The 13,058-nt window shown below is 36.8% G+C and overlaps 2 pseudogenes; both read left to right on the top strand.

Annotated features, from left to right (window-relative positions):
* Positions 1 to 579: 579 nt before the first annotated feature.
* LOC120119901 lies at positions 580 to 3,628 on the top strand (annotated as a pseudogene).
* Positions 3,629 to 8,232: 4,604 nt separating this feature from the next.
* LOC120119256 lies at positions 8,233 to 9,342 on the top strand (annotated as a pseudogene).
* The last annotated feature ends 3,716 nt before the right edge of the window (positions 9,343 to 13,058 follow it).

The following is a 13,058-nucleotide window of genomic DNA, read 5'->3' as shown; positions in this document are numbered from 1 at the left end:
TTGAAATGGAAAAATGCTGGCGCCTTTGATGGCGCATTTTAACCACCACTACCATCTCTTTAAACGGTAGAGTAGAAGAAACGGCTGCACAATCAAAGCCATTCAAGTCATTTTCACTGCAACTGCATTGAAATTCTTTGACAAACAAAGAAAACCAAAAGCAAAAGGGAAAGGGAAACGTTTTTTTTTTTTGTGGTAATATGTTTTATGCAAATTATATAAAAATAAAGTCTTTGAGGGAAAATTCACCTCCTTTTCCCTTCCTCTTCCGAAACGGGAATTTGGTTTTTTACACAAATCAAAGAATCCCATTTCTTAAAGAAGACTTTTTTTTTATTATTTAAAAAAAATGACTGTTTCTTGTTCTCATATGTAATTGAATAAGGAGAGGTAAGATAGTAGGTTGTCTCCAACATCAGATTGAGAGCAGCTTCCTTAGAAGACCTCCAAATTGTAAAATGTCATCCGTGAGACTCGATCCACAACCTCAAGATTAAGAACCTTATACTCTACCAACTAACATGGATAGTCATCCTGGCTATCTTGGCTACTATCTTAAAGATAAAATCTTGGCTAGCTTTTGTTGACAGCATCCTTTGAAGATTCAAACCAACAACCCAGAGCTTGAATAAGGCTGAAAAATTATCCTTTGCTCTTCTTCATTTTTGCAGAGCTTTGGAGTTATCAACCATGGCCTCGGCTGTTAGGGCTGTTCATTCGATAAAAATTGAATCGAATCGAATCGAATTAATCATAACCGAATTAATCAATTTTTTTTCTTTAACCGTTAATCGAATCGAACTTTTTTCAAATATATTAACCGAACCGAATAAATTTCGGTTAATTCGATTAATTTTCGAATTAACCGAATTTTTTTAAAATTTTCTAATTTATATAAAAATTAAATATTTTTTAATTAAAAAAAAAGTTTATAATTAATTTAAATAATATATAATTATAAAATAAAATTTCAGATAAATTTTTTAATTAATTAATATTGATTTAGGTTTAAAAGTTATTAGATCTTAAATTATTAATTGGATTTTAAATGGTTTGGGCTTAACCCATATGTTATATATAATATATATAATATTTTTTAATTAAAAAAACAGTTTACAATTAATTTAAATAATATATAATTATAAAATAAAAATTTTATATAATTTTTTTAATTAATTAATATTGATTTAGGTTTAAAAGTTATTAGATCTTAAATTATTAATTGGGTTTTAAATGGTTTGGGCTGAGCCTATATGTTATATATAATATATTTAAAATTTAATTTCGGTTAATTCGATTAATTAATCGAATTCGAACCAAATTAACCGTTAACCGAATTCTAAAAATTTTCTTAACCGTTAACCGATCGAACTAATTCGATAACATAACCGAATTAACCGAACTAATCCGATTCGATCGGTTAACCGAATTAATTCGATTATTTGAACACCCCTTTCGGCTGCTATATTCTCTTCTCTAAGGAGGAGAAGATCGCCGTCTCTCGAGGCTTTCTTGGCTCCGGTTGACTTAACTGAGGTGGCTCTTGTTCAAACCCTAGCAGCCGTTTCATCCGGGCTTATGTCCTGCTTTGCCAACCAGGTCTTCTTCTTTCAGCGGATGAATTCTCGATCTTTGATTCGGAAGATGGAAGTTTTCGTTGTTTTATTGGAGTATCTGAGGGATTCAAGTTCAGGGTCCATGTCAAACTTGCCTTCAACAGCCATTTTGTGCTTCAAGGAACTCTATTTGTTGCTCTACAGATCAAAGATACTGCTTGATTATTGTGCTCAATCCAGCAAGTTGTGGCTTTTGCTTCAAAACCATTCGATTTCAGGCCATTTCCATGATCTTAATCAAGAAATTTCTAGCCTTTTGGATGTTTTCCCAATACATGATGTTGGATTGAGTGATGATGTTAGGGAACAGGTTGAGCTGTTGCAGAAACATGCTAGGAAGGCTAAATTGTATGTTGATAAAAATGATGAGAATTTAAGGGTTAGGTTCTTTTCGGTTCTTGATGAGTTTGAGAAAGGGAGGATACCTAATCATGTGGATTTAAGATTGTTTTTTGTTGAAAGATTGGGAATTGGGGATGCAAAAAGTTGTAGGTCCGAAATTGAGTTTTTGGAAGAACAGATTGTGAATCATGAGGGAGATGTTGAGCCTACATCTTGTGTGCTTAATGGATTTGTTGCAATTACCAGATATTGTAGGTTTTTTCTATTTGGTTTTGAGGAAGATGAGCTGAATCTACCTTTTGGCAACCAGAAGAGACCTATAAAAGGGTTGATTACCCGGGAGATTGCCGATACGTTTATAACTATCCCTAAGGACTTCTGTTGTCCGATATCTTTGGAATTGATGACCGATCCAGTGATAATTTCGACAGGCAGACTTATGATCGGAGCTCAATTGTTAGGTGGATGGAGGAAGGCCATTGTACTTGTCCAAAGACGGGGCAAAGGCTCATCCATACTATCCTTGTTCCTAATCGAGCTTTGAAGAGCTTGATCATGCAGTGGTGCCCTGCTCATAATGTCCCATATGATCATGTGGAGACTGCAGATGGATCCACGGAGTCATTTGCTGAAGCTTTGCCAATCAGAGCTGCAACCGAAGCCAATAGAGCAACAACAACGCTTCTCGTTCAACATCTAGCCAATGGATCTCAGGGAGCTCAGGCTATTGCTGCTCGTGAGATACGATTGTTAGCTAAAACAGGAAAGGAAAACCGTGCTTTTATTGCAGAGGCTGGAGCAATACCACACTTATGTAAGTTGCTGTCGTCTTCAAACCCTTGCTCAAGAGAATTCTGTTACTGCAATGCTGAACTTATCCATTTATGATCAAAACAAAAGCCGGATTATGGGCGAGGATGGCTGTCTAGGTTCAATTGTCGAAGTCTTGAGGCTGGGGCTCACATCGGAGGCTAGGGAAAATGCGGCAGCAACACTGTTCAGCCTCTCAGCAGTGCATGACTATAAGAAGAGAATAGCTGATCAGGGAGGGGCAATCGAAGCCTTAGCAGGGTTGTTGAGAGTGGGGACTCCGAGAGGGAAGAAGGATGCTGTAACTGCTTTATTTAATCTGTCGACTCATTTGGAGAATGGTGCAAGAATGATCGAAGCCGGAACTGTTACAGCACTAGTAGGAGCTTTGGGGAATGAAGGGGCTGCGGAGGAAGCTGCGGGTGCATTGGCCCTGATCGTCAGGCAATCAATCGGGGCTGAAGCTGTGGGGAAGGAAGAAATGGCAGCGACGGGGTTAATAATGATGATGAGATGCGGAACCGCAAGAGGTAAAGAGAATGCAGTGGCAGCACTGCTTGAGTTGTGCCGCTTTGGTGGGTCTGATGCGACCGAAAGAGTGCTAAAGGCCCCAGCATTGGCCGGCTTGCTTCAGACACTGTTGTTCACGGGTACGAAGCGGGCAAGAAGAAAGGCTGCATCGCTTGCTAGAGTGTTTCAGAGGTGCGATAACGCACCCTTGCATTTCGGTGGGCAGGGTGTGGGATATGCATTTGCAGGCAACTCGACAGCTTCGAACAGGGATTCACGATTAGCCGACGATGTCTCGGTGCCTATGTCCATCTCTGTGCAGGTTTTGTAAAGGCATGCATCACAATGTGGTTTATATACATGTTGTCATTTTTGTTGGTAATATATTTATATATTCTTTCATTGAAATTCAGATATGGAAAAAACCATTACAGAAGTGAGAATATGTGATCATGTGTTGGGAGACTGTATGAAATGCAGAATCGGCTGTTGTTTCTTTACCGAATTGGTTTGGACCGTTGTCTGTTAATCACAAATGAAACGAAGAAATTAGAAAAAAAAGGCCCCTTCATTTAATACCAAATTAAAAGTGGTTTCAGTTTTCAGCTATTTGATTCGGTGCGATGCTTTTTGATCATACTCGCCAGTGATGAGCCCACAGCCAACCGACTCAAATTTTAAAACATAGTTTTTTGTTTACTTACCTAATTGCGTTGATAATTTCAGTGGTCAAACTAATTTATTGCTGACTTTGGATGCAATTGGAATTCTTTTTCTTTCTGTAACCAGGGGCGGCCAATGAATTATATGGTCACACCGTGACCGTTCTTCATGTTATCCTTCTCTTTCCTCAAACACTTAAATTCATCTTTTTGTTGTTTTATTATACAATGGATAATTTTACTTGAAAACCAGAGTGAGAAAAAAGTATTTGCATAAAATGTAATAGAAATTATTTTGGCAAAAAGGGATCAAATGTTCCGTACTTTTGAAAAAAATTCAATGTGATTCTCGTATTATTTTTTTCACTCAATGTGACCCTCTAACTCATAAAACAAACTCAATGTGGTCTTTTGACCAATGTTTTTCATCGTTTGAATGTTACGGTGTTGACATGGCACGGTACTGACATGATGGTCCATAATAGTGACATGACAGTCCATCTACCACGTATGAGTTACCAATTTAGTCCATTTGTCATATTATTCATTATGTTATCAACCACCATAGATTGTCACATCAATACTGTAGGCCACCACGTAAACAACGTGAATTACCACGTTACTACCGTAACGGTCAACAACAAAAAACGTTGGTCAAAAGTTCATATTGAACTTATTTTCTGAATTAAAGAATCATATTGATAGAAAAAACAATACAAGAGCTATATTGATTTTTTTAAATTACAAATACTTATGAGGCCTTTTTGTCAATTATTTTTTTAGTATTCCATGGAAGTGAGTAAGATTAACAATAAATTTTGTTGAAAATCATGTTCCTCTAGTCGTTAGTATGGAAAAGTCATCCAACAACCCATATATTTTCTAAACATTACTGTATAATCTTACTTCCGTTTAATATTGTAGCAAAGGTGCTAATTCAGAAAATAATTTGTATTATACCTTATATAAGTAATTTTTTCACATTATTATTCAAGAAGCTTTTCTAACATTTTTTTGCACTCAAATTATTTTAAACTTTTAAAATTTTCTTCTCTTCTAATTTTTATTTTTATTGAGCTAATAAAAAATGATAGATATTTAGTTGACATCAATTATTTTATTTTTATTAATTTTTTAGTTTTTGTTGTAAATTTTACAGATTTGAATAAATTTAATATGTTTATCTGTATTTTTACAATTTTTTATTTCTTTAAAAAATTTAATTTTTTTTATTTTCAAACATTAATTTTAAAATAGTTTGAATATTTACACAACACGAGAAATAACTAACATCAAAACACCATTCAGTATTACCTAATTTTAAGAAGGGGTTGGTGGTCGGAGGCAAGGACCTGATAGCTGTTATAGCACGCTTTGCGCTCCCAACCCGGACCTTCAACTCTCCCAGCGAGACAGCACTCGTAGGGTATTGGTTTTTCATTTTTTGACCACACGAGGGAAACACCAGGAAAATACCTACACACGTGGTAACCCCAGACCGAGGATGGTTTAGGGTTTCACAATTATCGAGGTTACAACGGTGTCTTCCCGCCTCCTTTGCTCGCCTGCTTCAAACTGCTTCTTTAAAATCAACTACATTTCGCGTTTCCCACTCGATGAGGGATACAAAAGCCTGTAGTTTGTACACCAGACTGTTAACCACGAAAGGAATGGGAAGAAGCTCAGAGCTTTTACCATGTTTTTCCGAGTCTGTTTGAAGCTCCGATTATAGGCTTTTTTACCAAAATATCATCTAACATGTAATAATTACCTGTTAGACACACTTTTTTTTAATTTTACCTATTTAGTACCCTTTCCGACAAGGTGAGGATCGTCATTCGCGCCTTTGTAAGATTTCGTCCGATTTGACACCACGTCATGAAAGGCGCGGATGGTTATCCGCGTCTTATCCGAGCTGACGCCACGTAAGGACATGCACAGATCGCCATCCGCGCATTTCTGGAGTTTCTGACATGCGTCTTCCATTAATACATCAACCGTTCACATCTCTCACATTAATATCCCATCTGGCTAAACCCTCTCCCCTCTATCCTCTCCCTATAAATACGCACTCCATTCTTCATTCAAACACACACCAAACACAAATATTTTAACCATCTCAAAGCTCAAACCCACTCAAATTCTATTAAGAAGATAAAATATTTTATTTTATTATAATAAATTAATAATTTATTATTTTATTAAATTTTATTATATTAATTTTTGCAGTTATAAAATAGAATGTGGTTTGTTACGTTTAGATGAACATTATATCTCGAGGCATTTTGTTGATACGGTAACAATTTTAAATTTTATTTTAATCTTAATTATTGTTAATAATTTATTTATTTAATTTGATTAATATTAGTTTATTTTTTATTTCTATAATATTTATTAAATTAGGAGAGAGACCATATATTAGATCACTTCATTCGTAATCTTAAGTTAGAGATATCTATCAATGTATGGTTGTATTTATTCGATGTTTGATTCAGTTAAAATCATTACATATTACTTGAGTTGGGCTGTCAATTTGATCAGTTTGTTGAGGCAGCACATAGTGGGAGTATAATGACATACCACGAACAACAAACACTTCAACAAATTTCGCATACATCTCTGTATCGACGTCTGAATAATGATTTTGAGAACTAATCATTATAGCAACATCATCATCGTTGGATAGTTCTAACGCTATATAATTTAATGGAAATACTGCGGTGGGAAATCTGTACTGAAGTGAGGACAATCTTCTAGTACTTCTAACTGGAACCTTCATTGAAATCTTCGTTATCAGCTCCTCAAGAGTTTTGTTTCTCTTGAAGGATATTTTGATAGAATGATTTAATGCGAACACGACACTGATTTCATCTTCCCAAATTTCTCTATCATAGTAAACAATAGCTGAAATACGCGTCATTCTGAGAATTTGAAAGATTATGAGTCTTATAATTGCAAAAACAATAGCTAAAATACGCATAATTAAATAAATAATATATGAATTAAAGTATAACCTAATAAAAAATTTTAAAAATTTTCTCAATAATTTAAATAATATAATTTTATATTGTTACCGTATCGGTGAAAATGTCTCGACGTATGATCTCACTTTCCAATTTTACAACTGCAAAAAATAATACAAAATAATTAGTACAATAATTTTTTTCAAATAATCATATATAAAATAAATATAATATAATATAATAAAAATAATTTTACCTTATAACAAAAAATCGAAGGAATTGATGTGGTGATGTTTGCATAGAAATGGTGTTATTTATAGGTGAGGGGAGAGTTTAAAGACCGAGATTTTCGGAATCAATAATGGAAGGAGCGGATGGTGATACGCGCATTACGTACGCGTGTCAAATGCCCTAGAAAGGCACGGATGACGATCTGCGTCTGTCATTACGTGGTGTCAGCTCGGATAAGGCGAGGATGACCATTCGCGATCATTCGCGCTTTTCATGACATGATGCCAGCTCGGATGAAATCCCGGAAAGTATGTTAGATCGGTAAAATTAGGCAAAAGGGTGCCCGACAGATAATTATTTCCTGTAAGGGTGATATTTCGGTAAAATCGCCCCAACATAAACGTGGCAGTGATAACCATCTTCATAAATACCAAAGTTGTGCAACTTTTGTTTTGTTATTCCAAAACCAAAACTAGGTAAAATGCCCATAACTCTCCTGTCGGTGGAACCCCATTCATGGGACCATAACCATTGCTGTTTCTTCAACCCCCAAGAATGGAAACAATAAACCACTTTCTTCCCAACCTAAAACATCAACCTTGCTTCAACAAGCTCCTTGTAAAGAAACCACATGGTGGTCGGTGTTGGATAAACGAAAGCCATTAAAACACATTGACTTTATCGACTAAGATGGTTGGTTTTGTATAATCCAAGTAACCCTGTGAACAAATTGGGAAATAGCAAGGAACAAATTTGAATGCATTCCTACTTGTAATAACTGATTGATGTTCTAAGAAAATAGCTGCAACTTGCTGTCTTACTTATGATAAACTGAAAGACTTTGTAGCTGAGGAAATTCAATAACAAAAGAGGCTGCAGTTGATGAAGTAAATACATGTATCTATATATATTCAATCTCTTGTAATGGTGTCATGCTCAGTATTTAGTTAGTTGATGGAACGCTCTAGTTTTTGCTTTAAGTCTGTTTTCTCATAAATGAAGTTGATTAATTTGTTCCATCAGGTAGGGGACCCCTCCAAGAGAGTTTTTTCATCAAATATAAAGTAACATGGACACATCGACCCAGCAGGTTGTTGCATGAACGCATCTTCAGTCAAGTCCTCTTTAAGAAATGCATCGACCAGGTAAATCTACCAATAAGAAGCAGCCACCCATGAAAGCAACACATTAACTGTAAAGGATTTAATTATTGGACTGAAGATATATGTGCTTAACATTGCATTGTCCAGTTCTTTAACGGCATAAACACTTGAGCTAACAAGACTAAAGTACTTTCAACATGTATGTGCTTCCTCTCGACAAATCTATTATGTTAGAAAGTGTGAGGACATGCTCGAAATTTTTTAACCTGATAACGATATTACAAAGTTCATGAATTTGAACCAAAGCCGAAATTAAGAAAAATAAAAGAAACTATGATTATTCTGTTATTAGTTTGAAACTATCAACCATTAGACAAGGCATAGACATTCATGTTGAAAAACATACAGACTCAAACCGGTTTATAGTCATTCCATGCAGAATCTCCTAGGTCAAGGAGCTTCTCCATTAACAGAATCAGAGAGGCAGAATTTCAGGGATAAGATTGCGAGACTTGAGAATGAAAATGAGTCTCTTCTTTAAGAGCTAAAGAGGCATGAGCTGGAGTGGCAAGGATTTGAGCTTCTCCATAGAGCTGACTGCACAATTTGAGGCCAATGGCAGAAAGAGAAGATTGCCTAGAATTGCTTACTTATATGAAGAAACTGGGATCGAATATAATTAGACAGGCAGTTCCCTAATTGCTAGAGAATTGAATGAATCGACAAGTTCTGCAGGAGTCCTGCAATATCTTGCATACAGCTTAACATTGATGCTTGGCCTAACTCCCCAAGAATCGACATGAACTCTGAGCCTGCCACGGTTGTTACTTCTGAGCCGGTTACAACAAAGAAGCAAGCCACAGTTACCACTTCACCTGTGACAGCTGGTGTTAATGATGTTTTCTGGGAACAATTTTTGACTGAAAATCCTGGTTCTACTGATGCTCAGGAAGTCCGGACGGATAGAAAAGACTCCAATAGCAGAAAGAATGAAAGCAAACCCTGTGATCATAACCGGTTTTGGTGGAATATGAACAAGGTAACTAACCTTGCAGAACAGATGCGGCATCTTATTCCTGCGGAGAGAACTTGATATTTATTGATTTTTTTTAAAGTCGACTTTTGCTCACCCTATTAGGAACATGTAGATAATTTATACTTGACTTCTTCTTTCCATGATCAAATGTTCACCTCCCTTGTTTTTAGTCATTTTAGGTGTTATGTAGTTTTACTAATTGCCATAACATTTCTTTTTATTGCTTCACATATTCTTAAGATATAAACCCCAGTTTTAGTGTATCTATGAACTTTGCTTCTAATAGAGATATGGATATAAGTATGCATGTAAAGATCTTAAACTATGAATTTAAAACTAAAATTGTGAATTGATGAAAATTATACAATTTTGGTTATCTTCATTTGAGAAAGTTATTAATCAAATGGAACATTGTGTTAGATTTGTCTAGAAATTAAGTTGACAAGTTGGAAATTTCATCTTGGTTGGTGGCCAACTTATTGGAAATTTTATCTTGGTTGGTGGCCAAACTTTGAACATGTGAATTTCATATTTGGTGGCTAACTTGTACACATTGGAAAATTCTTTGGTAGGTGACCAAACTTTGAACATATTGTTCTTGAAACTCAACTATAAATAGGCCTAAGTATTTCCATTAGAAATCATCCCAAAAACAAGTTCTCTCTTCCTCTTGTATTCTTCATTCTCCCACTTTGGGAATTCCAAAGAATTCCATTTGTTGTAATATTGGCGATATAGTGAAGTTATTATCCGGTGTGGTGCCCGAGGAGTAGACGATATTCTCGTCGAACCTCGTAAATTTGGTGTGTTCTCTCCTTTATTGTTTTTTATTCGGTTCTTTTCCATTGTGTTTCAATATTCAATAGTTTGACAGGTTTATCCGCTGTGTAACCTTTGGTGGTTTTAATCTTGACATTTTAGGTCAATTTTAAAACTACGTTCGTGTGGGAAATAACCCGTTTTCCCCAACAATTGGCATCAGAGCTTCGGTTGAGGTTATCCTGGTGGTTCCGTTGCTAAAAAGATATAGTTTGTGATATTGAATATTGTTCGTTAGAATTAAAATGCCAAAATACGGATCAGTTGAGACATCAAGCTCTTCATCTGGATCGGTGAGGAGGGTGATGTCAAATGCAAATTTCTCGATGGAGTTGTTCGATGGATCCAGTCATTTTGGCATGTGGAGGAAAAATTCCTAAAGAAAAGCTCTCAGAATCGTCTCCACATGAAGAAAAGATTGTTCAGATTTGATTATCAACCAGGCACCAATATGAATGAACACATCACTGCGTTCAATGAGCTAGTGGAAGACTTATTGGGCATGGATGAAACCTTCAATGATGAAGATTTGGCTTTGATGTTGTTGTCATCTCTTCCAGATGAATTTGAGCACCTTGAGACAACGTTACTTCATGGTAAGTATAATGTTACCCTTAAAGATGTAACTGCTGCTTTGTATAGTTATGAACTCAGGAAGAAAACCAAGAAGGAGAGCAAGTACGAAGCAGCAGAGGCCATGGTGGCAAGAGATCGCTCGAAAAGTCAAAAGCCAAAGTGGAGAGGGAGATCAAAGTCGAAGTCCAGACTGGGAAAAGATGAATGTGCCTTTCGTCATGAGAAAGGCCATTGGAAGAAATATTGTCCGAAGCTGAAGAAGAAAGGAAAAACTGCTCCAGATGCATGTGTTGCAAAGCATGATGCACATGACTCTGACATATCATTGGTTGCTTCATCAACAACATTCCATTCCGATGAGTGGATATTAGATTCGGGTTGCACTTATCATATGTCCCCTAATCGGGAGTGGTTCTCCGATTTAGTGGAACTAAATGCAGTAGCTGTTTATATGGGCAATGACAATGCCTGTAAAACTGTTGGGATAGGTTCAATTCGATTGAAGAATCAAGATGGATCAACCAGAGTTCTGATGGATGTCCGATACGTACCCAGTTTGAAGAAAAATCTCATCTCGTTGGGAGCCTTAGAATCCAAAGGCTCAGTAGTCACTATGAGAGATGGAGTTTTAAAAGTCACATATGGCGCACTTGTGATGATAAAGGGCATCAGGAAAAATAATTTGTATTACTACCAAGGTAGTACAATTATTGGAGCAGTTGCAACAGCTTCCGGAGGTGATGATTTGGACGCAACCCAGTTGTGGCATATGCGGTTGGGACATGCTGGAGAGAAATCCTTGCAAATTCTGGCAAATAAAGGATTGTTGAAAGGTGCAAAGGCTTGCAAATTGAATTTTTGCGAGCATTGTGTTCTGGGAAAGCAGAAGAGAGTGAAGTTTGGCACCACTATACATAATACAAAAGGTATTGCAAATTTTGTAACTTTTGTAGATGACTTTTCCAGAAGAGTTTGGGTGTATCCGATGAAGTCTAAAGATGAAGTGCTTCAAATTTTCCTGAAATGGAAAAATATGATCGAGAACCAGACTGGTAGAAAGATCAAACGTCTTAGGACGGACAATGGAGGGGAATATAAAAGTGACCCATTCTTTGACGTTTGCCATGAGTATAGTATTGTTCGACACTTCACTGTTAGACATACACCACAACAGAATGGGGTGGCAGAGCGTATGAATCGAACACTATTGGAGAAAGTTCGATGTATGTTGTCTAATGCTAGGTTAGGCAAGGCATTTTGGGCTGAGGCTGTGACATATGCTGACCATCTCATTAATCGTCTGCCGTCATCAGCGATAGGAGGAAAAACACCATTGGAGGTATGGTCTGGAAAACCTGCTACTGATTATGATTCCTTACATGTATTTGGATCCACTGCTTATTATCATGTGAAGGAATCCAAGCTTGATCCGAGAGCAAAGAAGGCTCTCTTTATGGGAATCACCTATGGAGTGAAGGGATTCCTCCTTTGGTGTTTAGACACCAAGAAGATAATTTGTAGCAGAGATGTTACCTTTGATGAATCTGCCCTAGTAAAGAAGGTAACAAGTGAAGCTGTCCAGACAAGTAGTACTCCGCAACAGGTGGAGCATACTCCAAAACAGGTGGAGTTTCAGCAGATGATGATCCCAGAAGTTGATGTAGCTGATTCTTCAACTCCAATAGAAGAATCATAAGATGAAGAGGTTCAAACCCAAGAACCATTGGAGACACCAGAAACACTTGCAGTTACAAGGCCAATGAGAGAAATTCGTAGACCTGCTCGATTTGTTGATATGGTGGCCTATGCTCTTCCAGTTGTTGATGATGATATCCCTATCACTTACGAAGAAGCAATACAAATCTTGGAAAGTGATAAGTGGAAAAGTGCCATGGATGAAGAAATGCAATCTCTCCAAAAGAACGACACTTGGAAACTGGCACAATTACCGAAAGGTAAAAGAGCCATTGGATGTAAGTGGGCATTTGTAAAGAAAGATGGATCTCATAACAAGAAAGATGTTCGCTACAAGGCACGGTTGGTAGCTAAAGGCTACGCTAAAAAGGAGGGAATCGACTACAATGAAGTATTTTCCCCTGTTGTGAAGCATTCCTCCATTAGAATATTGTTGGCCTTGGTAGCACAGTTGAATTTGGAGCTAGCTCAACTTAATGTAAAGACGGCTTTCTTGCACGGTGATTTAGAAGAGGAGATCTATATGACACAGCCAGAAGGATACAAAGATGGTGGTTGTGAGAAATGGGTTTGTAAGCTGAACAAATCGCTATATGGATTGAAGCAATCTCCGAGGCAGTGGTACAAGTGATTTGATAGCTTTATGAGGAGGCAAAAGTATACTAGAAGTAAATATGATCATTGTGTGTATTTGC

This window comes from Hibiscus syriacus, unplaced genomic scaffold (genome assembly GCF_006381635.1).
Source record: "Hibiscus syriacus cultivar Baekdansim isolate YM2019G1 unplaced genomic scaffold, ASM638163v2 tig00110332_pilon, whole genome shotgun sequence".
Lineage (NCBI taxonomy): Eukaryota > Viridiplantae > Streptophyta > Magnoliopsida > Malvales > Malvaceae > Hibiscus > Hibiscus syriacus.
The sequence above is the reverse complement of the archived record's forward strand: the minus strand, read 5'-3'. Positions and strand labels throughout refer to the sequence as shown.